This window comes from Aquarana catesbeiana, linkage group LG07 (genome assembly GCF_042186555.1).
Source record: "Aquarana catesbeiana isolate 2022-GZ linkage group LG07, ASM4218655v1, whole genome shotgun sequence".
NCBI lineage: Eukaryota > Metazoa > Chordata > Amphibia > Anura > Ranidae > Aquarana > Aquarana catesbeiana.
In genome coordinates, this window is record NC_133330.1 from 295039545 (window position 1) to 295066217 (window position 26673).

Genomic DNA, 26673 nt, shown 5'->3' on the forward strand with positions numbered 1-26673 from the left:
TGGCAAAGTTTACAGCAATGTAATGAATTTCAGTTTCAGAAAAAAAAAATTGTCTTTTTTCCTGCACAGAACTGTACTTGAATGTGGTCAAAAGCATCCAAAACGCACAAGAACGCATCCAAAATGCATGGGACCCCAGTATCTGGAAATGCATCTGGAAACGCATCAAAAATGAAAAAAAAAAAAAAAGTACAGAAATGCGTTAAAAACGTGCATACAGAAATGCATCCAGAACAGATCTGGAATGCGTTTCCATGGTCTGAATTAGAGATGCTCTTTTTGAAATTGCTTTTGTCTCTTGCATTCCCACCGACCACCAGCAGGTGTCAGTGCAGTTTGCCTGCGTTAACTAAGGAAAGACTGTTTAAACTTTAATGTTCTTGTGCATTTCAGAGCCTTTAATAATATATTGCAACAAGCACATTCACAAATGTATATTTGTAGTGCAGCCAGCAGTTTGTCTTATTGGTTCAATGCACCCCTCATTAAAATGCTATTGGGTGCGCCTTGAGAATCAGGAGCCGGTCCTGGATGGAGACACAATGCCACCAACACAGATGATGTGTGCCGGGCCGATCACCCATGGAGGTGCTGGAGGTGTCCTCACAGAACGTTGCTCAGGCGTTTGCCTCATTAACCATCAGGTAGGCAGGTCCCCCCAGTATACAGCTCAACTGTCAAACATTCTGACAGTCATTTGCTGGGACATTAGGCAGCTAATGAAGTCAGTTCAATATCTCCCGCCACACAGGTAATACACATAACTTTGGAAGACGCAATTTTCTTTTTCTGTGTTTAACTGTTTAGCTACTGCATTAGAATCCAGACAACCCAGGTGTGCTCGCTTCCAGCCGTCACACAGAACGAGAGCTCAGTTATAGCCTAGGATGACAGCAAAGGCATTATTATATTTATTATTATGATAGAAATGCTGACCTAAACACATATACGGTAGTACCTTGGATTACGAGCATCATTTGTTCCACCAGCATGCTTGTAATTCAAAGCACTTGTATATCAAAGTGAGTTTCCCCATAGAAATCAATGGAAACTCAGATAATTCGTTCCAAGGTGACTCCTGGTGTATGCAGTACCGCATGTGGCCAGAGGAGTGGGGGCGCCGGAGACACTCGGAGATGCCGAGTGTCTCAGACTGTCTCTGAGTGTCTCCAAGTGTCTCCGAGCGTCACCGGCGCCCCCGCAGCTCTGGCCACATGTGGTACTGCATACCCCAGCGGCCTGAATCCTGCTCGTCTTGCGAGACAATGCTCACAAATCGAGTCAGGATCTTTTTTTTTTAATAGCTCGTACAGTGGAACCTTGGTTTACGAGTAACGCGGTTAACGAGCGTTTTGAAAGACGAGCAACTTTTTTTTTTTTTTTTTTTTTAATTCTGACTCGATTTGCGAGTGTTTTCTCACAAAACAAGCAGAATTCAAGCTAATGGGCAGTGCAGTACCGCATTTGGCCAGAGGTGTGGGGGCGCCGAGGACACTCGGAATGGTTTGGAGCCGTTCGGAAATACTCGGAAACACTCAGAAATACTACGTTCCCGAGTGTTTCCGAGCTTTTCTGAGTTCAGCTGAGCTGTCCCCGAGTATTTCCAAGGCTCTCTGGTGCCCCCCCACCTCTGGCCACATGCGGTATTGCATCTAATAGAAGTCAATGCGGAACAAATTATCTTCGTTTCCATTCACTTCTGTTGGGAAACTTGCTTTGATATGCGAGTGCTTTGGATTACAAGCATTCTCCTGGAACGGATTATGCTCGCAATCCAAGGTTACACTGTATTGCAGAACGCTCGTAAACCGCGTTACCCACAATCCGAGGTCTTACTGTACTGGAGTTCTACTCGTCTAGTCTTGTGATCTCAACACTCCTGCCAGACAGTACAGTCAGGTCTACCATTGTTAACCAACACTACTGGGCACTTTCACCCCCTTTCTGCCCAGGCCAATTTTCAGCATTTAGCGCTGTCACACTTTGAATGACAATTGCGCGGCCATGCTACACTGTACCCAAACTAAATTTTTATCATTTTTTTCACACAGATAGAACTTTTTTTTGGTGTTTATTCACCACGGGGTTTTTTAATTTTTTTGCTAAATAAACAAAAAAAAGACGGAAAATTTGGAAAAAAAAAACACATGAAATTTTGAAAAAACATGGCGGACTTTGAAGGCACAACGTGAGGCAATCTGTTTAAAATTTATAAACTTTATTCCAAAATTACAAAAAATAATGCATAAAATCATTATAACACCCTCTATATTCAATAGGTCAACAAATACCCAATTCCAAGCATGTAGATCCAGATCCAGCCAAGCAGTATATGATATAGAGAAGTCCATCAATTGAAGTAACATATGTGATGTCAGCGTGGATATCAGGAATCAAGTCTACAGTTCCTCCATACTTGTTAGTCAACATGTTTCGCAAGATTTACTCGCTTCCTCAGGACTGATTGGGTGGGTGCTATTATCAAATTCTAAATATGCAAAATATTACATGAGTGTTGTGTCTTTTTGAAAAATAGATAAATAAACTTTACATTTATTATACATTTGTACTTCTTGTGCATATATTTATACAATTAATATACATTTATTGGGATTTTTTTTACCAAAGACGTCTAGCAGAATACATTTTGGCTAAAATGTATTTTGGATAGATATGTTTTACAGCAGAAAGTAAGAAATATCTTTTTTTTTTTCAAAATTTTTGGTCTTTTTTCGTTTATATCGCAAAAAAAAACCCCAAAACTTAGTGGTTATCAAATACCACTAAAAGAAAGCTCTATTTGTGTGAAAAAATGACATAATTTTGAGTACAGTGCGCAATTACCAGTTAAAGTAGCGCAGTGCTAAATAGCAAAAAATGGCCTGGTCATGAAGGGGGTAAAATCTTCCAGAGTGGTTTAACTGCATGGGTTGTTTTTTTTGTGTGATTTCACATATACCGTATTTATCGGCGTATAACACGCACAGGCCTATAACACGCACATTCATTTTAAGAAGGAAGTTTCAGGAAAAAAACTTTAATTTTAAATAAGGAACTTTGGGTCAGTACCCATCTGCAGCCTCACCATTGCCATCAATGCAGCCTGATCAATGCCCATCTGCAGTCTCACAAGTGCCATCAATGCAGCCTGATCAATGCCCATCTGCAGTCTCACAAGTGCCATCAATGCAGCCTCATCAGTCCACATCAATGCAGCAACTTCACCATTTCCTTCAATGCAGCAGCCTCACCATTTCCTTCAATGCAGCAGCCTCACCATTGCCATCAATGCAGCCTGATCGATGCCCTTCTGCAGTTTAGAGGGGACAGGGAGCGGGGAAGGACGAGCGCCGACAGATTACATACAGTGAGAATCTCCTATGATAGACAGAACACTGGTCCAATGGCGGCCCAGGAGACAGGAGTTCCTATTACAGAGGCTGCCAAGTAAACAGGAGATTCTCACTGCATGTAATCTGATGGCGCTCGTCCGGCCCCCCTCCCTGTCCCCTCCGAGGCAGCTAAAATTGAAGTATTGGCGTATAACACGCACATGCTATTTGCACCCAATTTTCATGGTGAAAAAGTGAGTGTTATACGCCAATAAATACAGTACTTTAATTACTTGCTGACTGCAATATATATATATATATATATATATATATATATATATATATATATATATACATTGCAATTTGAAGTGGTTTACGGGGGTTATGACTGAAGCTATCAGCCATAACCCAGGTACCTTTTTTTTCAGCAGGGATAACCCCCCCCCCCCCCCCCAAACCGCTCACAGGTGTTTCTCGAGCTTACCATTTCCACCAGCGCACCCGGGAAATGATCCAATGGTGCTGCCGGCTGGTCACAGAGGCAATGAGAGACTAGATCATCTCTGATCACCTCTATGGCCTAGGAGGACCGAAGCAACGTCATGACATCACTTCCGGTATAGAGCGGAAGTAAACTATTTTTTTTTTAAGCAAAAGTTAAATTTTTTTTTGATCTTTTGCTTTTAAAGGTTAATTGTCCATAAAGATGACCTGTCGTCTTTATTTTCATTAAAAGAGATGTTTACATTCCTTGCAATTAGAGATGCACCGAAATTTCGGCCACCAAAACATTTTGGCCGAAAATGGTGTTATCGGCTAACAGTCGATAAGAGAAAAAGGTGCTGATAATGGCACCAAAAACGCACTGCGATTTTACCACAAATTCTCAGCGATTTTGCCTGGGCCGATTTTACCATGATTTACTGTGCTTATGGTGTGTTTTTCATAGGTCTGATAGGTCTCATAGGTCATGTGACCCAAAAACCGCATCAAAAACGTAACAGAGGTGATGCCCTCTTACTGCATTTTCAATGCATTTGAACTGGGAGGTGTGTTTTTTTTTGTGCGTTTTTTTTAACTCACCAAAAATGCACTTTTAACACCACAATGGACCAGTGTGCAGACATACATAGGATTTAAAGGGATACATTTTTCTTGAGCTTTTCTTGCGCTAAAGGTGACAATAATGGCTGACAATAAATTCATATTAATTTAAATTGATGATATTTCGGCACCAAAATTTCCATTCGGTGCACCTCTAGTTGTAATAGGAATAAAGGTGATTAAAAAAATAATAAAGGGACAGTGTAAAAATAAAAAATAAAGCTAATAGGAAAAAAAAATAAAAGCGCCCCATCCCTCCATGCGTAGAAGCAAACGCATGTGTACGTTTCACACGCGTATGTAAACAGTGTTCTCACCACACATGTGCGTTATTACCATAAAAGTTAGAGTGAGAGCAATAATTCTATCACCTGACCTCCTCTGTAACTCTAAACTGGTAACCTGTAAAAAAAATTTAAAGCGTCGCCTATGGAGATTTTTAAGTGCCGTCGTTTGTCGCCATTCCACGTGCGTGTGCATTTTTAAAGCATCACATGTTAGGTATCTATTTACTTGGCATAAAATCATCTTTCATTATATACAAAACAATTGGGCTATATATTGCATTTTATTTTTTAAATTCATTGAAGTGTTTTTTTTCCCAAAAAATTGCGTTTGAAAAATCACGAATACAGTGTGGCATAAAAAATTGCAACAACTAAGGCTCTCAGCAAAACTCGTCAGCTCTATCATTTTATTGTCACTCTGATGTAACCAATAAACACACTTTATAGACTACAGTGTTGCTGGCTCCATCTATTGATCAACCTTCTATTCCCGAGGGTCTCTGCATCAAAAACGCATGGAAAGTAGGTTATATGGCTTCCGATGACATAGTTCACACCAGTGCAGTCAGTTCCAGAAAAAAAAAGTAGAACATGCTTCATTTTTCCTGCACTGGACTGTACTGGAACGCAGTAAAAAGCATCAAAAACGCACTGAAACCCATCAAAAACGCACTGCATCCTAGTATAGTGAAAAAAAAGCAGGAAAAAAGAAGAAACAAAGCACCTGGCATGCATTCGGAAACACATAAAAAATGCACCTAAAACACATTAGAACGCATCAAAAACGCGCATGCTGAAACGCACTTGGAACGGATCTGGAGTGCGTTTTTGTGGTGTGAAGCAGCCCTAATGTTTGGGGATTATAAGTAATTTTCTAGCAGAAAATAAAGGTTTAAAGAGGGGGGAAAAAAGCACTGGACTGCATCAAAAACGCATCAAAAACACGCATGCAGAAAAGCATCTGGAACACATCCGGACTGCGTTTCTATGGTGTGAACTGGCCCTCAAACTTGTAAACAAAAAGTACCAGAAAAGGCCCGGTCTTCAAGTGGGGAGAGGTAAACCCTAAATGGATGATCTTTAGTTTGCTAAAGCATTATGTATCATAACCAGTCATGTTTTTTTTCTTGTTTTTTTAAGTAATTTTTTCACTTTTACTCATCTTTCTCTGAATCTCAATGCTGCTGATCTTCTGCAGCCTCTTCATAGCCACTTCCAGCATCAACTACAAGTCCTTGTTCTGGACATGCTTCCTGATGGTGACTACGGTGGAACAAAGCTGTGCCATGTGGATCTGCATGATCACTTATAGGCCCCTTTCACACTGGGGCTGTTTTCAGGCGCTTTAGCGCTAGAAATAGCCTCTGCGAAGCACCTGAATACTGCCTCCCATTCATTTCAGTGTGTCTTTTCACACTGGAGCGGTGCGCTTGCGTGACGTTCCGAAAAGTCCTGCAAGCAGCATCTTTGGGGCGGGTTGGGAGCGCTGTATTTATCGCTCCCAAAACGCCCTGCCCATTGGAATGAACAGGCAGCGCTTTTACTTTTAAAGCGCCTTAACCACTTGCCGACCAGCTGCCGCAGTTGTCCTGCGGCAGAATGGCACGGCTGGGTGAACCGACATTATGTAACGTCGCTTTGCCCTGTGTGCTCGCCCCCGGAGCCGATGCGAGTGCCCGGCAGTCGTGATCACCACCGGGCTCCCGCGATTGCTGCTGACACACAGAGAACCGGGATCTGTGTGTGTAAACACACAGTTTCTGGTTCTCTGAGGGGAGAATAGACTGATCGTCTGTTCATACAGAGTATGAACAGCGATCTATCATCTCCCCTACACAGTCCCATCCCCCCCTTCAGTTAGAACACACACTAGGGAACACAGTTAACCCCTTGATCGCCCCCTAGTGTTAACCCCTTCCCTGCCAGTGACATTTTTTCAGTAATCAATGCATTTTTATAGAACTGATCACTGTATAAATGCCAGTGGTCCCAAAAATGTGTCAAAATTGTCCGATGTGTCCGCCATAATGTCGCAGTCCTGATAATAATCGCAGATCGCCGCCATTACTAGTAAAAAAATAAATTAATAATAAAAATACCATACAACTATCCCCTATTTTGTAGATGTTTTAACTTTTGCGCAAACTAATCAATATACGCTTATTGCGATATTTTTTTTTTACCAAAAAATATGTAGAAGAATACATATCGGCCTAAACTGAGGAAAAAAATCGTTTTTTTATATATTTTTGGGGGATATTTATTATAGCAAAAAGTAAAAAATAATGCGTTTTTTTTCAAAATTGTCGCTCTTTTTTTGTTTATAGCGCAAAAATAAAAACTGCAGGTGTGATCAAATACCACCAAAAGAAAGCTCTATTTGTGGGAAAAAAAGGACGTCAATTTTGTTTGGGTGCAATTTCGCACGACCGCGCAATTGTCAGTTAAAAAAATGCAGTGCCGAAACGCAAAAAGTGCTCTGGTCAGGGAGGGGGTAAAATCTTCCCGGGGCTGAAGTGGTTAAAAGCGTTTTGAAAGCGCCGCAAAACTGAAGTTTTTAACTCTTTTTTTGGCTTAAAAGTGGTCCACTGGAGGCCGAAAAGTGTTGCAAAAATGACGCTCAAACAGCGCTAAAGCGCCACTCAAACGAGCTGCGCTCTAACGCTAACGGCCGGCGATTTCAGTGTGATAGCAGCCTTAAGCCCCGTACACACGTTCCGATTATCGTACGACAGATCGTTCGCATTTTGTTGCATAAAACTAATATCGAATACAACAGTGCAAAATGTGTGTAAGGCCTCTTTCACACGGACTGTCCATTCAGGTCCGCCTGTCAGTTTTTTAGGCAGACCTGAACGGACACTCCATGGACCTCTATGGAGCATCGGATGTCAGCGGTGACATGTCCGCTGACATCCGACCCGCTCCGATCCGAAAAAGTGTAACGGAGGAAAAACCTACTTTTCCATCCGTTTTCGGATCGGATCGGGTGACGACGGACTCTACGGTCCGTCATCACCTAATTCCCCCATAGGGGAGAGCGGCGCTCTGACAGGTCCGTCGCTGCACAGTGTGCAGAGACAGACCTGTCATCTTCCTGCTCAGCGGGGATCGGCGGATCGATCCCCGCTGAGCAAGCGGATGTTCACGGGGCGGATCATCACTGATCCGCCTCATGTGAAAGAGCCCTAAGATTTTTGTCGTATGATTCTGGAAAAATCTTCTGCTGTGCGTAGCTACGTATTTTAAATGATGTCAAATACGTGCGACCCCTGTGTCCTTCAGGTTTATTTTCGTGTTTCCGATCATGCGTGGTGTTTGTCGAACGACTTTTAGAGGACGCATACTGTACTGATTACACGATTGTCGTATGATGGGCTGTCGTCCGAGCAAAGCTTTCCTGTTTGTTCCTTTGGATTTGGTTGGACGGACTGTCGTGATCGGCTGTCGAAAGCTGCGTACCAATGATCAGATTATGGAGCGATCTGTCCAAAAGAGACTTTTATCGTCCGATAATCGGAAAGTGTGTATGGGGCATTAGGCTTTTTGGACACGGGAGTAAAAAGGATCTCTTTTTTACTGATCTGAACACAGTGCGTTGTTGTCTATAGAACAATGCACACAGCTGTATAAAGATCAGTAATACAGCAATGAGTTCAGAGCTGTAAAATAAAAAGAGAAAAGTTGACATTTGGGTGCAGTAATGTACACACGTATTGCAAAACTGGTAACTAGAAGAGGCTGAAGAAGAATCTTAAGCATGAATACGCACATATACGGCGTTCCACACATTTATGCAGGGACTTTACGGTTCCATTTTACTGGCCCCTATATATGTATAAAACAAAGGATGTAGCCTTTGTACTGAAAAGCTTAGAGACTCCTGTTCTACACTCCAAAGAGTTCATCTTAATATCACTTCCCACCTTTCCGTAGGCCGTGTACCTTTTTTTTTTTCTTTTACCTGCATCATTTGAATTTATGCGGCAATAGCCGTGAAAAGCGCGGCCGGGGTTATTACCAGACGGGTTAATTGGGGGCTAGTTGACCTCGGTGAGATTGGCCCATGCACTCTCTGGGAGATTACAGAGAACAGTCATTTGCAGCCAGCAAGGTGATGTGTTTGGGGAAAGTGCCGTATTACCGGCTTGAATGAAAATATGAGTTCTGGAAGCTGCATTTTTATTTTCCATTTCATCATTTCTATTATTATGTTTCTGTTTTCAGCAGGTTGGAATATTAAAGCAGCACGGAACAGGCAGAGAGCAAGAAATAAGAGATCTGAGGGAAATTACCAGGCAGCCCTTTTCCTTGCACATTCAGAGCAGCGCCGGCTGCAGATTGAGAAATATGTGTGTCTGTAAGATTGGATTGTGCAGTGAACAGTGGCAAGAAGTGAACAGTAATAAATCATGGCGCCGTGAGACAGTGAGAGAAGCGCCTGCAAAAAACCCCTGCCGGAATCAGGCTGAAGGTGACCTTACTGCAAGCAGAGACATAATACAATCAACACGTATTTAGATAAACAACGGCGCCACGCCACCACCAGCAATCTCACCGCATTTACATGGAACTCATACATACCATATATATATATATAAATATATACCTGTGTGTGTGTGTATATATATATATATATATATATATATATATATATATATATATGAAATAACACAGGTTTAAGAAATATAAACATAAAACAAAAGTATAGTTATACGTTTATATGTTTTACAGATTTTCTGATTTACGTAAAGTGGTTATAAAGGCTAAAGTTTTTTTTTAACCCTAGTGCATTCTCTACATTAAAGCATTTGTTAACCCCCCCCCCCAAAAAAAATTCCTGTTCCCTTAAAGCATGTTATACAGCACAGTGCGTGTGCTGTGTCATTTGGCCCCCTGTAACACCTGAAATACCTGACTGATCCCCCCCCCCCCGTAAACTGACCACAGTTTATCATGGCTGCTGAGCCCTTACACCGTGGTCAGTTTACGTGCCTCCGTCATCTGCAGCCCTGCTCTGTCCTCCTCTGTGCTCTCTCCCCCCTCCCCTCCTGCTGCTATATACCTGTTTCAGAGCAATGATCGGCAGTCACATGATCCACCACCACTCTCTCTTCTCTCGCATGACAGCTGCAGCGGGCGGGGCCGCCTCTCTCCTCCTCCCCTCCTGACTGATGTCAGCGGGGGATCCCCGGCCCCTCCCCGCTGCAGCTGCCAGGCCAAGAGAGGCGGCCGGTCACGTGAGCGCCGATCTGTGCTCTGAAACAGGTATATAGCTGCATTATTTTTAAAAAGCATAGACACAGGGCACATTACAGGAATACGCAGAGGATGGTGTAATTTTAACTTAGTGGGTTACCAACCCCTTTAAAGTGTTACTAAATCCAAGACCCTGCATTCACTATATCTGGTCTCCCACAGTACATGGAAATGCAATATTGTAAGTGAATTTAAACTGCTAAATACCTTTTCTCATCAGCAGTGTATAGCAGTCTTGTGACTTCTATCAGTGTATGGTTAAAGCTTGTAGGAGGAGTTTCCATTCTCCCCTAGCTGCCTTATGAGGCTGAAGGACCCCTGACTCTCTGTCTGGACAGTGCTAATTGGCCCTGTGCCGATCACATGCACCCCCTCCCAACAAAAAAAAAACTCTCTAGCAATACACACCGAACTGAGCATGTGCAGCTTGTCCCCTAACACTGATCTATCAGGATATGCATTGGGGAGAGTGGAAGAAGGGGAGGATCAGAGGAGACAGGATCAGCTTTTTTACACAATGCGGTTGATTAACCCCTTGCAAAACCATTGCACAGAGCCAGTAAGTATAACATGTTTGTGATTTTTTTTTTTTTTAAAAAAGATCTTTTACAATCACTTTGAAAAGAGGAACATCAGTCTTTTTTTACATTATCAGTCAGCAGCTACAAATAGTGTAGCTGCTGACTTTTATAAATCAGGTACTTAGCGGTGCCTGGAGACCAGCGCTGTCTTCCTGTAGCCGGTTCAGCCTACTGCAGTGGATCCCCGGCACCAAGATCTTGGATGGGGAACCCCAGATTGCTCCCCACTGTGCATGCATAAGTGGGCACACATGCTCTGTGATTGGTCTGTCCTGCAGTTCCCTGGGGCATGTGACATATCCCAGGAGGCTGGAGGTGGGGAATAGGGCGGGGAAAGTGGCCTCATTGTCAACCCCCCCACCTCCAAAAAAAAACATGGAACTTAGTTACAAATCGGGGACGGAGCAAATAAGCGATACTTAACTTTTTGAGTTATCCGCTTAAAAAAAAGAGCAAAGAGCAGCATCTATAATCTGGATTTTCACTGGAGCCTGCAGATACATTCCCCTCCAATAGGATCACACAGATGTTGATTTACTGCTCCCAACATGGATTCAAATATTTAAAACAATTGTAAATAGGCTTAAATGAAATGATTTCATTTTTTTATAATGGTGAGGGAAAATCTAAAGCTGCTTTTCTACATCTGCTACCTGCGGGCACATGTCCTCTGTGCTTAAAGGTGAATCCGGCCCTGTGCATAGGCATTTAATCAGAATCCATCTTGTACTGGTGTGACTTCAGTAAGAAAAGCCAAATGGTTTTGCTTTTAAATGTAAATAATTAGAAAAACAAAAGGTGTTCCATCTGTGTAACCTAGATCCCACAAACAATAATGTGCCGAAGAAAAAGAGGTATTCTAAATCACAATGTACTATGATATTCAATAGTAAATGTTTCTTAATAAAAATAGATTACTACTGAATTGGAAGACAGGAGCACATGGGATATAACACACTGAATTGAGTGCTTATTTTGTATTGTTTTAGGTAAACTTAGGATGGCAGGACCCATTGAGACTGAAAGCATCAAGCAGGGATTCATGGGATTCAGGGATTTATGGTCACTCTAGGTCAGTATTTCTTGCTCTTTAATCACCCTCTAATCTATCTTTTAGCTCTGAATATATTGGATATAGTTGCTACCCCATTGTCTTATAGAACTGGTGCACAGAGACTTGTTTTCTACTAAGTTTGGACTCTTTATTAATATAAGACCAGCACTGGTCCAATCTGAGCATTAAACTATCTGCCTAGAGTGACCTTATCAATTTAAACTAAGTTGGTATTTGTATCCTTCACTATACATATGGAATGCTCTATAATTGTATATATATATATAAATATATACATATATATATATATATATATATATATATATATATATATATATATATATATATATATATAAATAATATATATATATAGGTGACTACCGCCCAACTAGTAACTAATTTTAGTTATGGATATAGGAATTCAGTATACCCCTTATGGGATGTTGTCACACATCTTATATGGATGTTAAAAGTTTTTAAACTTTTTTTAATGTATGCTTAATAAACTTTGTATATTGTTTTATTATATGACATACTCTAGTGCTTTTTTCCCTTTACATTGGGGTTATGAGTGGCAGCCTTTAAAGTCCTTTCTTTCTCTATCTTTATAGAGGTATTGTACATCAAGCAGGGATTTATGCACCTTGTGAGATAAAACAAGTCGGGCCATTGGGGTGGAGAGGCTCATTAGTGAGTATAACTGTTCCATATAAGCTTTTTCATTGACGTTTAATTATTGAAGGTTACTCAAATTCTTGGTGATAACTATAATTATTTTCAATATCCTTCTTGATAAATGGGTTAGATTAGACTCCACAATGTTGGGGTGCAGTAGGGTCTCATTCCCTCAGTCTGCTCTGTTGATATCTTGTTTCCCCCATATAATTTTCTGTATCCCTCTGTATATGAGTGTTGTACTGTATGTATAGACTGCTGGTATGGCAAATTATCCCATGTTACTTTTCTGATGCCATATGGCCTTCCCGGATGTATAAAAGTGCATTATGATGATGAACTGACGGTATTTCCAACTTTATTTCTAAATGCTTAAGAAATGTGTGGATGAACTGATTACTTTTTTGAATATTAATAACTATCAATGGATCAGTAGCCAGTGGCGGCTGGTACTCAATATTTTTTTGGTGGGCGGCAAACTAACGGATGGGAATGTGGTAATGGATTCCCCCCACGACTCCCCCTGCGGGAGACGGATGGAAAGACGGCGATCAGAGGCCTTACCTTAGGGCAGACATCCTCCGATGTGGCCCGCCATGTCTTGCTCTGAGATGGTGGGTCGGCAAGCCCAGATCGCGGGTTCCCAACCCGCCAACTCCGAGCATTAGTGCGAAGAATGGAGCCGCCGCTAAAGGAAGCAGAGCCGATGCTTGCTGTATAGCGCTGGCTCCTTCACAGGCGGAGTGATACCAAATGTACTCCACCTGTGACAGGAAGCATCGGCTCTGCTCTCTACTGCAGCTGCATGCTTCTGTCACAATTATGCTCGGGGATGGCGGGTCGGGACACAGGAACCCGCCCATCTGGGACAACAGCCACCAGTATCAGTACCAGTACCAGCCAGCAGTACCAGTACCAACCAGCAGTACCAGCCAGCAGTACCAGTACCAACCAACAGTACCAGTACCAACCAGCAGTACCAGTACCATCCAGTAGTACCAGTACCACCAGTACCAGCCAGCAGTATCAACAGTGCCAGTACCAACCAGCAGTACCAGTGCCAGCCAGTAGTACCAGTCATCAGTACCAGCCAGCAGTATGAACCAGCAGTACCAGCACCAACCAGAAGCACCCGCCAGCAGTACCAGTACCCACCATCCGTACCAGCCAGCAGTAAAAACCAGCAGTACCAGTACCAGCCAGCAGTACCCACCAGCAGTACCAGTACCAGCCACCAGTATCAGTACCAGCCAGCAGTACCAGTACCAGCCAGCAGTACCAGTACCCGCCAGCAGTATCAGCCATCAGTACCAGTACCAGCCAGCAGTACCAGAACCCACAAGCAGTACTAGCCAGCAGTACCAGTCAGCAGTACCAGCCAGCAGTACCAGTACCCACCAGCAGTACTAGCCAGCAGTACCAGTCAGCAGTACCAGCCAGCAGTACCAGTACCCACCAGCAGTACCAGTCAGCAGTACCAGTACCAGCCAGCAGTTCCCGCCAGCAGTACCAGCCAGCAGTACCAGCACTTGTCAGCAGTACCCACTGGCACTACCAGCCAGCAGTAGCAGCCAACTGCAGGAATCCTGAGGAAGGAGTGAAGATTGGGGTCAGTTGAGGAACAGATAAACCGCTGTGCATCAGTGTGAAAGCAGCCTTAGGCCCCTTTCACATGACTTTCCATTCACCTCTATAGAGCGGCAGATGTAAACGGACTCGTGTCCCTTTACACCCGCCTATCTGCAATCCGATCTCCTTAAAAAAAAAATACAGAAGGGGATCTGTCCCCTTCTGTCTGGGCGGATCGGAGGGCCCTTAGGGTAGAGCGGGTTGTATCCATGTCTGCTCTACATATGCAGAGTGGACACAGACCTGCTATCCCCCCTTTATGCTCATTGTAGCCTGCGACCGGTTACCAAGTCGATAAAGTGGCCCTTTAGGGGGAAGGAAGAGCCGGGACATTGATTCTCTTCTCGGTCGAACAGGTCCTGAGTCCCGATTGGCCAGGCCTGGCCAATAGGATCTCTTCCTGATTAGCCGGGAGGAGAATCAGAAGACAATAGCAAATATTAATTCGCTATTGTCGCACAACTGAGTGGGCTCAGAGTGCAGTGCTCTGCTCCCCGAGCCCACCCTTTTTTGAAGCCAATTAGAGCCTCAGGCCTTAATCAAGTGCTTCAAAAAAAGAAAAACCCCATTGAAATCCATGCATCCGACGCCCTGCATGTAGATTAGGGGCCGGGGCGCATGGATTGGGGAGACGGCGCCCCTTATGGTCGGGCCGCCACTGTCAGTAGACCTGAACAAGCCATAGATGACTTGAATTTCAGGTTGCAGGAAAGCAAATTGCTTAATTCCCCCATTCAGTGTTGATGGGCGAATGCCTTCCACAGCTCTATTATGTTCTGCCGGCAGGGGGGGTTGTGGGGAGCCTTCCCAGCCAGCAGAACACAATGATTACTGAAAGTGACTATAGCCGCGGGCAGTAATCGCATGTCAAAAACCTGACAGGCTGGTTGTACTAAAGTCAATTAAAGGATCAACTTCAGAACAACCAGCCTGCCCATAGATGGATCGAATCTCAACCGGTCCCTGCTGAACCAGCCGAAATTCGATCCATGCATAGCTTAAACTGAATTCCAACTGCTGATCATTGCACAATCATGCATCATAATTCATCAGAATTCATCATAATTCATCCATCACTACAGAGCACAGGCTCATACTGTGACAAATTTGCATCTGATCTGGTACTTGTGGACCCACAAAGGCAATTATTCACTTACACTTCCACAAAGTTGCAAGGCTGTTTTGTCACTTGTCACAAACATATGGTCTGGTGTCTCCTCCTTGATACACAGGACTGGAAGCTATAGGTGTGATCACATTCCATCTGCTGATTAATATAGCTTCATGACCGCTTCCTATCCAGTCTCCCAATCTACCTCTCTATCTTAAGGGGAACTTCACTCTCTCAATCAACATTGGTTATTTTTAATTCTTATCCTGCTAGCATTAGTAAATAGATAGGAAAGTATATCATATTTACTTGTTTTAAACTTTTTTTTTTACATTTCTTCAGTTACTTCCCAGTTTCTGGGCTGGGCAAATTATGTCATACATATCAGGAGTCTTCAGGAGAGAAGGAGGGTTTTTCTCAGCTAAGCACATCCTCCTGTCTGCATGCCTAAGCTAAGGGCAACTGGATTCCAGGAAGTAGGTGCTACATGAATCATCTGCCCTTACTCAAGATGGTCATGGCCATAAATGCTAGGGGGTGTTTTTCAAATTAATTTCTAAGCAAAGCATTGAGACATGGATAGATGGGGCAGTTTGCTTTGCATATTAAAAATTAAATAAACAGCATTTTTGGTTTGTGTTGTTCGCTGCAGTGTAGTTCCTCTTTAAATCGTACTCAGCCTGCCATCCTATTCCATCACTCCGGTGTTCCTACACCCCAGTGCTGGAAGAGACCCCATCCCTAGGGTTCCTATCATCTCAGTGCGCTCATTGACCTCTGTACATTCCTGTAATTCCACTTTCTCCAGTAACCCCTGCATTTTGTACCTCTGGTGACCCCTGAGTCCCCCCAGTGTTTTTAGGTCCAGTGGCCCTGAGTTCCCATGTTCCCACCCCTTTGTTTATCAACCTTGGCCCTGCATCTGACCACACTTTGTCTGCTGCCTGCCCTGACCTTTGGCCTGTGCCTGTTTCTGACATGGTTCTTTCCCTGGTCAACAGCCATCTGCATGGGTGTGGTCGAGGGTCACAACCTGGGAGCGGCCCCACAGCAAACCCCATTGCCCATTGCGAAGGGTGCTGGTAAATGCCAGGCAGCATCTTTAACTCAGCGCCCCAACCCTTTTTAGGGCTTACACCTCAACCACTTGTGCATGTGGCTCAGGGGGTCCACAATCCCACTAACTAGTAACACATACACATACCTCCCAACTTTTTGAGATGGGAATGAGGGACACCTAGTAGCAAAAGTATGTAGGCATTGAACACACCCCTTGCCACGCTCCTTTAACCTCCCTGGCGGTATGATTATTTCAGATTTTTGATGCTGAAAGCGGTACAATTATTTTGCATAGAAATTTGGCGTTTTATATTGTAGGTCTGTAATTCTTAGCAATAACTCACTTAAATCTTTCCAAACAAGAGTCTAGTAGACATCTCGGGTATGAGAAATTTTGAAACACAAAATCATAAATGATAATATAATAAATAATTATAAATAATTATACCAAATAATAATATAATAATAATAAAAATGATTCAATAATGTAATCAAATCAAAAACACTGAAATTTGCTCAGTTGCAGAATTGTCGCTGTCATTACTTTTCAGTGTTTGATGACGGATCTCCCCACAAATCACTATCGCTCAATTCTGCGAGTGATTCTAATTTATTATCGCTGTTTTCTAGCTGGTCTAAAACCACCTTTGATGTAAAGGGACAGTTTTGGTTGCTATGGACAATCTCCAGTTTCCAGGCAGAAAGAACAGTTTTTATAATATAAAACGGCATGCAGGGCAATGGACAGACCACTAGGGACAAAAGGGATGTGAAATCATTTCATACAGTAATGCAATTTGTAAGATTACAGTGTACTGTTTGTATTGTGTGTGTTTCACTTTTTGAATTTGGCGCCGTTCTCCGTCCCCGTGTGTCGCCATGCTCGCAGGGAATGGAGATCGGCTCCATGATGAATCGAGCAGAGGACGAGCCGCTCACACTGCGGGGAGACATCGCAGGATCCAGGGAACAAGGTAAGTAAACTCTTCCTGGATCCTGCGATGCGATCCCGAGTCTGGCTCGGGGTTACCGCTTTTCGTTTTGAAATTCCACCCCAAGCCAGACTCGGGAATACCGCCAGGGAAGTTAAAGGAGAATTAACTAAAAATGAAAGATTAGTTAAACCCACAAGGGCTTTTTTTTTAAACTCTACTATTCCTTTTATTGGCTATTGAAATTTACAAATGCAGCAATTTAGAATTTGGATGAGGGGTTTAGCACTGAGAAACACTTTTTGAAAGATAAATAGTGCATTTTCTATACAACTATATGGATCAGACCAAAATGAGGGACAAATGAGGAGGAAAGAGGGACAATGCTTTAAATCAGGGACAGTCCCTCGAAATCAGGGACAGTTGGGAGCTATGTATACATCTTGTTTACCTGTCCAGTCCATTTTGTCCTTTGATGAGATAGTGACACACCATCTACCGGCACATAGCATGCTCTCAATATTCCCAGCATTGACCACACTTTTGTTTGGCTGTGAACAGATATGTGCTGTACCATGTATTACCTTTGCTGCGTCATTTCATATTCAAGGAGGAGAGTCGAAATTTTACCATTGCTGTTTTCATTAAATGTAGATTTTTTTTACTCCGTGCCAATAGCAGTGTACTGAAAATCTGCTTTAATATTTCCTGGGTAAAAACCTTCATGAAGAGCCTTACTAATTAAATAAATGGATATAGCTATATTTTGCATAGCATAGAAAAGCCGGTAGATCAAGTGTAGGAAAACAAGCTTGCACAGTACAATGCAGCAGACACTTACAGTACAACAGTGAGCACTTAACTATTATAACATGGTACAGGTAATGTGCAAGATTCATGATATGATTATTTCTAGTCTCAATTTTTTTTTTTTTCCTTGTGTAATATTTGCATACACCTATATCTCTAAATACAGTTCAGAGTGAGATCCATAGACATTTTCTGAATTCCTGCATTCTTGCAAACTGACTACTTGATGTGGACACATAAGGGTTCATTTACTAAAGTTAGATAGGGCAAAATTCTGCATAGAAACCAATGAGCTTGTTTCTATGCAGAATTGTGACTAATTGTATCACCATTTTATGACCTTTAATAAAACTTTGATGCTCTAAAATCTCTTTTGATTGGGCCATATTGCACTTCAGCTGAATTATTTTATGAACAGCAGATTTTTTTTCTCTACATGACAGGTGCCGTCAAACCCAATCCAGAACTAATTGGAATGCCTGATTAATGAAAGTACATGTAAATCTGAAACGTATTATTTTTAGTTTTGGATGGTGTAGGGTGTTCTGCCCACCTGGCCTTTATTCAATTACTTGTGTTTATGTGCTTAACCACTTCAACCCCGGGAGATTTTACCCCCTTCCTGACCAGAGCATTTTTTGCGATTCGGCACTGCGTCGCTTTAGCTGACAATTGCGTGGTCGTGCGACGTTGTACCCAAACAAAATTGACGTCCTTTTTTCCCCCCACAAATAGAGCTTTCTTTTGGTGGTATTTGATCACCTGTGCTATAAACAAAAAAAGAGCGACAATTTTGAAAAAAACAAACGCAATATTTTTTACTTTTTGCTATAATAAATATCCCCCAAAAATATATAAAAAAACAATTTTTTTCCTTAGTTTAGGCCGATATGTATTCTTCTACATATTTTTGGTAAAAAAAAAACGCAATCCGCGCATATTGATTGGTTTGCGCAAAAGTTATAGCATCCACAAAATAAGCATTTTTATTATTATTTTTTTTATTAGCAATGGCGGCGATCTGCGATTTTTATCGGGACTGCGACATTATGGTGGACACATCTGAGACTTTTGACACTATTTGGGGACCATTGTCATTTATACAGCGATCAGTGCTATAAAAATGCATTGATTACTGTGTAAATTACACTGACAGGGAAGGAGTTAAACACTAGGGGGCGATTAAAGGGTTAAATGTGTCCTAGGGAGTGATTCCAACTGTGTGGGGTGGAGAGGCTTCAACTCACATGACAGCGATCACTGCTCCTGATTACAGGGAGCGGTGATCTCTGTCATGACACAAGGCAGAACGGGAAAATGCCCCGTTCTGTGGCTCCGTGACACGATCGCCGGGTGACACGATCGCCTGCTATCCCCGCCTCTTTAAGGGGATGTACAGGTACGCCCATTTGCCCACCACTGCCATTGTGCTGACGTATATCGGCGTGCAGCGGTCGGCAAGTGGTTAAAGAGGAACTGCAGTCTGCTCACATAATTTGTAATAAAAACATCTTTGCCATTCTGAAACTTCCCTCCAACAGCTTTGCAGCTTTATTTTATATATATTGTGATTCTGTACTTGCTAAATATGCTGCAGAAATCTCCCTCTACTAAGTCTGGCTGCAACCATTTTAACTGTGGGCAGCTGAAGCTGCTGCCTGTTCACTCTCTGGATTTACACAGACACACAGAGGCACACCTCCAGCTCTGCAGCTCTGATTGGCCCTCTTATGCCGCGTCCCCCTCTCTTCCTGGTACACTCTCATGAGAGTGAGAGAGAGAGCTGTACATGATGTCAAATGCCTAGGCATTTTTCCAGACAAAAAACAGGAAGTGGGCTGTATAAGATGCTTCCTGCAGAAAAAAGGTTTTACTATCCAAAGTTAAAACAACAAGGGCAGAAGATTTAATAGTTGGAAAGATGAAAAAACAACTGAAGTTTCACTTTAACCACTTAAGGACTAGCCTCATTTTGGCTTTTAGGTGTTTACATGTTTAAAACAGTTTTTTTTGCTAGAAAATTACTTAGAACCCCCAAACATTATATATTGTTTTTTTTCTAACACCCTAGAGAATAAAATGGCAGTCATTGCAATACTTTTTTTTTGCACCGTATTTGCGCAGTGGTCTTATAAGTGCACTTTTTTTGGAAAAAAATCACTTTTTTGAATAAAAAAATAAGACAACAGTAAAGTTAGCCCAATTTTTTTTTTATATTGTGAAATATAATGTTACGCCAAGTAAATTGATACCCAACATGTCATGCTTCAAAATTGCACCCGCTCGTGGAATGGCGTCAAACTTTTACCCTTAAAAATCTCCATAGGCGACTTTTAAAAAATTCTACAGGTTGCATGTTTCGTGCTACAGAGGAGGTCTAGGGCTAGAATTATTGCTCTCGCTCTACCGGTCGCGGCGATACCTCACATGTGTGGTTTGACCACCATTTTCATATGCGAGTGCTACTCACGTATGCGTTCGCTTCTGCGCGCGAGCTCGTCGGGACAGGACGCTTTAAATTTTTTTTTCTTATTTATTTTATTTTATTACATTTATTTTTGCACTGTTTTTTAAAAAAAAAATTTGGACCACTTTTATTCCTATTACAAGGGATGTAAACATCCCTTGTAATAGAAAAAAGCATGACAGGTCCTCTTAAATATGAGATCTGGGGTCAAAAAGTCCTCATATCTCATATTTGGACTAAAATGCAAAAAAAAAAAAAAAAAAAAAAAATAAAGTCGTTTGAAAAAATGACATAAAAAATATGCCTTTAAGACAAGTGGGCAGAGCTGACATAATGACATTGCTTCAGCCGTCCAATGGTATGGAGATGGGTGGCGGCCATCTTAGCCTCACTCGTCTCCATACCCAGGCACTGAAAGGTCCCGATGTTTTGTGCTACAGAGGAGGTTTAGGGCTAGAATTATTGCTCTCGCTCTACCGGTCGCGGCGATACCTCACATGTGTGGTTTGACCACCATTTTCATATGCGGGCGCTACTCACGTATGCGTTCGCTTCTGAGCGCGAGCTCGTTGGGACAGGATGCTTTAAATTTTTTTTTCTTATTTATTTTATATTATTACATTTATTTTTGCACTGTTTTTTAAAAAAAAAATTTGGACCACTTTTATTCCTATTACAAGGAATGTAAACATCCCTTGTAATAGAAAAAAGCATGACAGGTCCTCCTAAATATGAGATGTGGGGTCAAAAAGTCCTCATATCTCATATTTGGACTAAAATGCAAAAAAAAAAAAAAATAAATAAATAAAGTCGTTTGAAAAAATGACATAAAAAAATATGCCTTTAAGACAAGTGGGCAGAGCTGACGTAATGACATTGCTTCAGCCGTCCAATGGTATGGAGATGGGTGGCGGCCATCTTAGCCTCACTCGTCTCCATACCCAGGCACTGAAAGGTCCCGATAGCCTCCGCTGCTACCGACGGCTCCGGTAAGCGGCAGAGGGCGCCGATAACGGGGATCTCGCGGCGAACCCGCCGCAGAGACCACCATTATCGTACACAGAACCGGCTCCTGTAAAGATGGATACCTCGGTTGTGGCAGCCGGTCGGTAAATAACATGTTGTTTTTTCTTGATTTACACCAAGCTAGTTATGCAGAGCACAGGCGTCACCTACTGTTCTCTTTCTGGTATAGCTTTAGCTGTTTGTATTAGTTACATATTGTTATTTCTTAGAATGAGTTAATAAAGTTGATTGGAACTAGTGCATTCTGGGAGACTTCTCTAGAGGAAGTGAGTCAGCCACCATTTTAAGAATCTTCAGCAAGGCATCTTTTTCAATCTCTCGCCATCACCTCTTAGCGAGCTTAAAAAGTAAGTTCTTGCTATCCCATTCTGTGTTATAGAGCATTGTTTCTTTATTATATGCAATATTGTACCAATTAATGTATGTTTTATCAACTTGTAGTTTCACCTGGCTCGTTCTAATAAATTTAAGATCAAAGAAATATGGTATCTGAAGTTTATGGAGTAGTAAGGTTTAGCTCTCTGTCCTTCAGACAGAACATAGGGTAAGACCATGATCACCTGTTTTTCTGTGTCCCATTGGAGTTTTCTTTCCTCCACTTCCTGTCCCAGACACACAACATAATTAAATACAATAAAAAACAAAACAGTTTTGGCTTTACTTACACTTTTACTTGAAAACCTGATGCCAATTACCCTCTGAGATGTCATTCTCCTGATAGATTACATACTTTTCAGTCATTGATCTTGCCTTTTTTGAAGAAATATAATGTGTGTATTCTTCATGTTTTAAGTTGTATATAAATTATATTGTAAGTTGTATAAAATGTATTAAGGAGGAGAAATAGCAGCACACTAGTCTTCAAAGTAAATGCCTGTGCAGGGGGTGTGTGTAAGGACAAGTCTGATCATTGGAGGAGAGCAGGCTGAGTTCACAGCATAACTATAGAAATGGACACTGTGTGCTCTACTAGTGTGGTCAGTTTTTAATAGGAAAGCAGAGGGACTGGCAGGAACACTAGGGATTTCACATACAGGAAGCAATACAAGGAGAACAGAATACCTTTTTTCATACAAGTACATCAGGTACATATCAGGAATATGAAATTGTGGGTTAACATATTCTTTAATGCTTTCCAGCATACTGCAGATATGCTAAAATCAGGAACTTCATGTAATTCCTTAATCTGAGTTAAATGTAATTGTCTGCAACAACAGAACACAGTCCACCTCACAGGATCAGTAGAAGGGCAGTAGGCGTTATTCATAAAACAAAACAACAAAAACATTAGAAAATGTTTATAAGTTTTAATATCACTGACCAACACCACATTTTTGATAAATTTGAATAATACTCTCAGGGTGGATTTGATTTAAATCAAGTCGATTTAAATCACAATTTGAGTCAAATCACTAGTAAAAAGGCTTGATTAAAATCAACTCGATTTAAATCATAATTTTTAAAGGGCAACTGTCATCTCTGTCCTGCAGAGGTTCCTCCTCTGACCCGCTGTTGACTCACCGACAGTCCCATTCACTTTAATGGGATGGCTGGTGATGCGGCAGGGACACAACAAGGTGAGGGACGTGGCGGTGAGTGGATGCCCGCTAACAGGCGCTGCCATGATGGATCTGAAATGACAGGTGCTCTTTAAATGTAAGTACTTATTCTTGCTGGTACAAAATGAAGGTTTCCTATTTAGAATAATAAGCTGTCAGGTTAAAAAATATTTCCAAACTGGGTCTCTTTCACAGCCTGCTGCCATTTTGCTCCGCAAGGAAGGAATAAAGAACTTCAAACAATGTGCAGAAAGATCACAACGTTTATAAGCTGCTTAGAAGGTTTCACTTTCATTTTTACTGCTTGCCCTTCCTCCTCACACTTAAAGCCTGGTACAGATGCATTTCTCTTCAATCATACAGTTTGTAGTGTACATAGATATGCAAAACAATTGGATAAAGAAATATTCCTGAACTTAGTCTCATTTCATGGTTACTGTGAAATTGTGTGAATGCATCAATGCAGTGCATGTTATCTCAGCTTGCAGAGCTTGGATTCATTGAATGAGTTTACAAAAAATGTAAATATTGCAGAATATACAGCCCCATGCTACATAACTAAGCTTAATTTCATGCTGAATAAACTAATTTATTAATTAAAATAAATAGGAAACTATAATTAGATAGATTTTACTCCAAAATCATTTTATTAAAATAAATTTGATAAAAATCAAAAAAATCCAATTTAAATTAAAAAAAAAATCTGATTTAAATAAAAAAATCCAATTTGTTTCATTTTCTTAATTTTTTTTTTTTTTTAATCATCGATTTTTTATCCACTCTGAATAGTCTACAAATGATGGTACACTCCAATAATTTAATATGTATAATCCTATTAAGTGTACATTAATGTTTTAAAATAAAAAATTTTCATGTACATTTTTGGTCTATCTATACAAGGAAAATACTTCCCAGGATGGCCATTTTGCCGCCAACCCCTGGCAGCAATGATGACCGCCTCTTACGGAAGTGCTCCACGTAAGCAAAGTTTCCAGCCCAGTCACTGTGCTGTGCTTGGTGATGCGGAGACTGCACTTTTCACAGGTTCTGCATCACTGAAGAGGCTCTGTGCCATGACGGGTGCAGCGGCTGGGCAGGGAGCTCAGTAACACAGAGCTTGTGTTTTTCCAGGCTCAGCATGATTGAGCTGAGGGCGCAATGTCTGGTATGGACACTCCGGCCTTTGTGCCGCCCTCCCACCCTGCCTCCATGAGTGGAGCTTGAGGAAGCCTCCTCAATTGACCTCATGGGTGACATTGCCCTCAATGTAGCTATATTCCTGGGAAGTGTTACAGTGCAGATCTTGCTGGTGATATGAATGCTGGAAAGTGAGCTTTGTGTGGTGAGACTGTAGATATCATTGGTTATGTCGATACTGGGGCATAATCTGTGTGTGCTGGAGGGCAAATCCCATAGATAGCTATGTGTGCTGGACTATGTGTGGGCGTGATGAGGGTCACATACTGAGAAGAGGACAATGCATGAAGAGGAGGTGGTATCTCAACAAATATGTAGTGCAAAGGCCTGTCTGATTGAATAAAAAAGGATCGGATAGTTTAGGTATAGGTCCTCATATTACATCTAATGTGTGTAGTACACCCCCTAAGGAGCTTCTGGTGAACTTGTTTCCTTACCCTCAGTTAAAGTGCACAAATCCAGGCACACATCATTTTCTCCATACTCTCTCTGGATCAAATGCAGTTTGGGTTTTTTTTTTAGGGTTTTATTCTAACAGGAACTTGGATGGAGTGAAAAGAACATGGGATACCCCAGAATTGGTGAACTGAATTCCTTGAGGACCCTTCTTTATCTTGCTGAGCTGCACAAAATGTTCCACAGTCTCTCTAATGATGACAGGTGACTATGACTTCTCCCAAAGGACCAAAAGCTACTCACAGTGACTAAATTCACGCACTGGTGTCATCTACGCACAATGCCACAGGGTCATCGGCTGCCTCCTTCCAATATCCACTGGGCACTCTTCAGTGAGGGAGACACAGACTCACACCACCATAGGACAGCTGGACACTTTTCCCCCAACTTCTTCCTGGTACTCTCCAGTGAGCTTCTCCACACCCAAAACGACTCTAGGACTAGGCTTTACAAATAGGCCCCCAGCTAAAGCTCAAGCTGGGGCCTCAATGTTTCCTAGGTGGCACTTCCAGTGATCCTGCCCCAGAGGCAGATCCCCTGCACAGGGATTCCCTCCAGCAGGGTTGGACACAGCAACTTCCCCCCTGCCTCAGGTCTCAGACAGTTTATCAGCTCTCCAGCCCCCTACTGGGTACACCTCCCCAGGGATTGGCTGGATTCCCCATTAATATATTGAGAGGGACCACTCTGTTCATCATCCCACTATGATTCTAGAATCTCCTAGAATACAGGGGAAAGTAATCAGAGCAGCAGCCTGTGAGACACTGAACAGGCCAGAACAATTAATCCCAGCTCCACTGATTACAGAGAAGCTAATGGTAAATTTACCAATCAACCTACCCAAACTAGGAGGGTGCTACAAGTGGATTGTACAGAAATTGTCTGGTCTGATTGTAACATATATGGTGAGCCTAACAGAAGTTTTATGACAGTAGAAATACTCTAATTAGTATGGTCGGGAAAGGATACCTGTTATACTCCTACCAGTGTCATATGTTGCTTTAAAAAACACACAAAGAACACAGTGAGGAGCTAAACAGCTGTTTGCATAAAATATTAATTTTTGATTTTTTTTTATACCCCAGGGATTTTTTAACACTGAATTCTAGGTAAGCAGCTAAATAGAGAGATTAAATATATATATGAGAGCTCTTGTACTTGCCAAAGGATTACATAATTAGTTACATAGTTGGTGAGGTTGAAAAAAGACATCAGTCTATCCAGTTCAACCTACGATGTGTGTGTGTTTATGTCACTAGTACATTGTATATCCCTGTATGTTGTGGCCATTAAGATGCCCATCTAATAGTCTTTTGAAACGATCGATGCTCCCTGCTGATACCACTGCTTGTGGAAGAGAATTCCACATCCTTACCGCTCTGACAGTAAAGAACCCTCTACGCAGTTTAAGGTTAAACCGCTTCTCTTTTAGTTTTAATGAGTAGCTGCGTGTCTTTTTAAATGCCCTTTCACTGAATAGTTTTTCCCTATGCTAGGATCCCCAGTACGGTATTTGTACATCGATATCATATCCTCTCTCAAGCGTCTCCTCTGCAGAGAGAATAAGTTCAATGTTTGCAGTTTTTCCCCATATCTGAGGTCCTCCATTCCTTTAATTTGCGTTGTTGCCCTTCTCTGGACCCTCTCCATTTCCAGTACATCCTTCCTGAGGACTGGTGCCCAGAACTGGATAGCATACTCCAGGTGAGGCCAGACCAGAGTATTGTAGAGTGGGAGAATTATCGTTTTATCTCTGGAGTGAATCCCCTTTTTAATGCATGCCAATATTCTGTTGGCTTTGCTTGTAGCAGCTTAGCATTGCATGCCATTGCTGAGCCTGTCATCTACTAGGACCCCCAGGTCCTTTTCCATCCTAGATTCCCCCAGAGGTTCTCCCCCCAGTGAGTAACTTGCGTTCGTATTTTTGGCACCCAAATGCATTACCTTAAATTTTTCAACATTAAATCTCATTTGCCACGTAGTTGCCCAACCCATTATATAGTTTAGGTCTTCTTGTAAGGTTTCTACATCCTGCGCAGAAGTTATTGCCCTTCTTAACTTTGTATTCTCTACAAATTTGTATTTATGTCCTTCCAGTCCTGAGACCTACACAGCTCTGCCACACAGTACAGTCC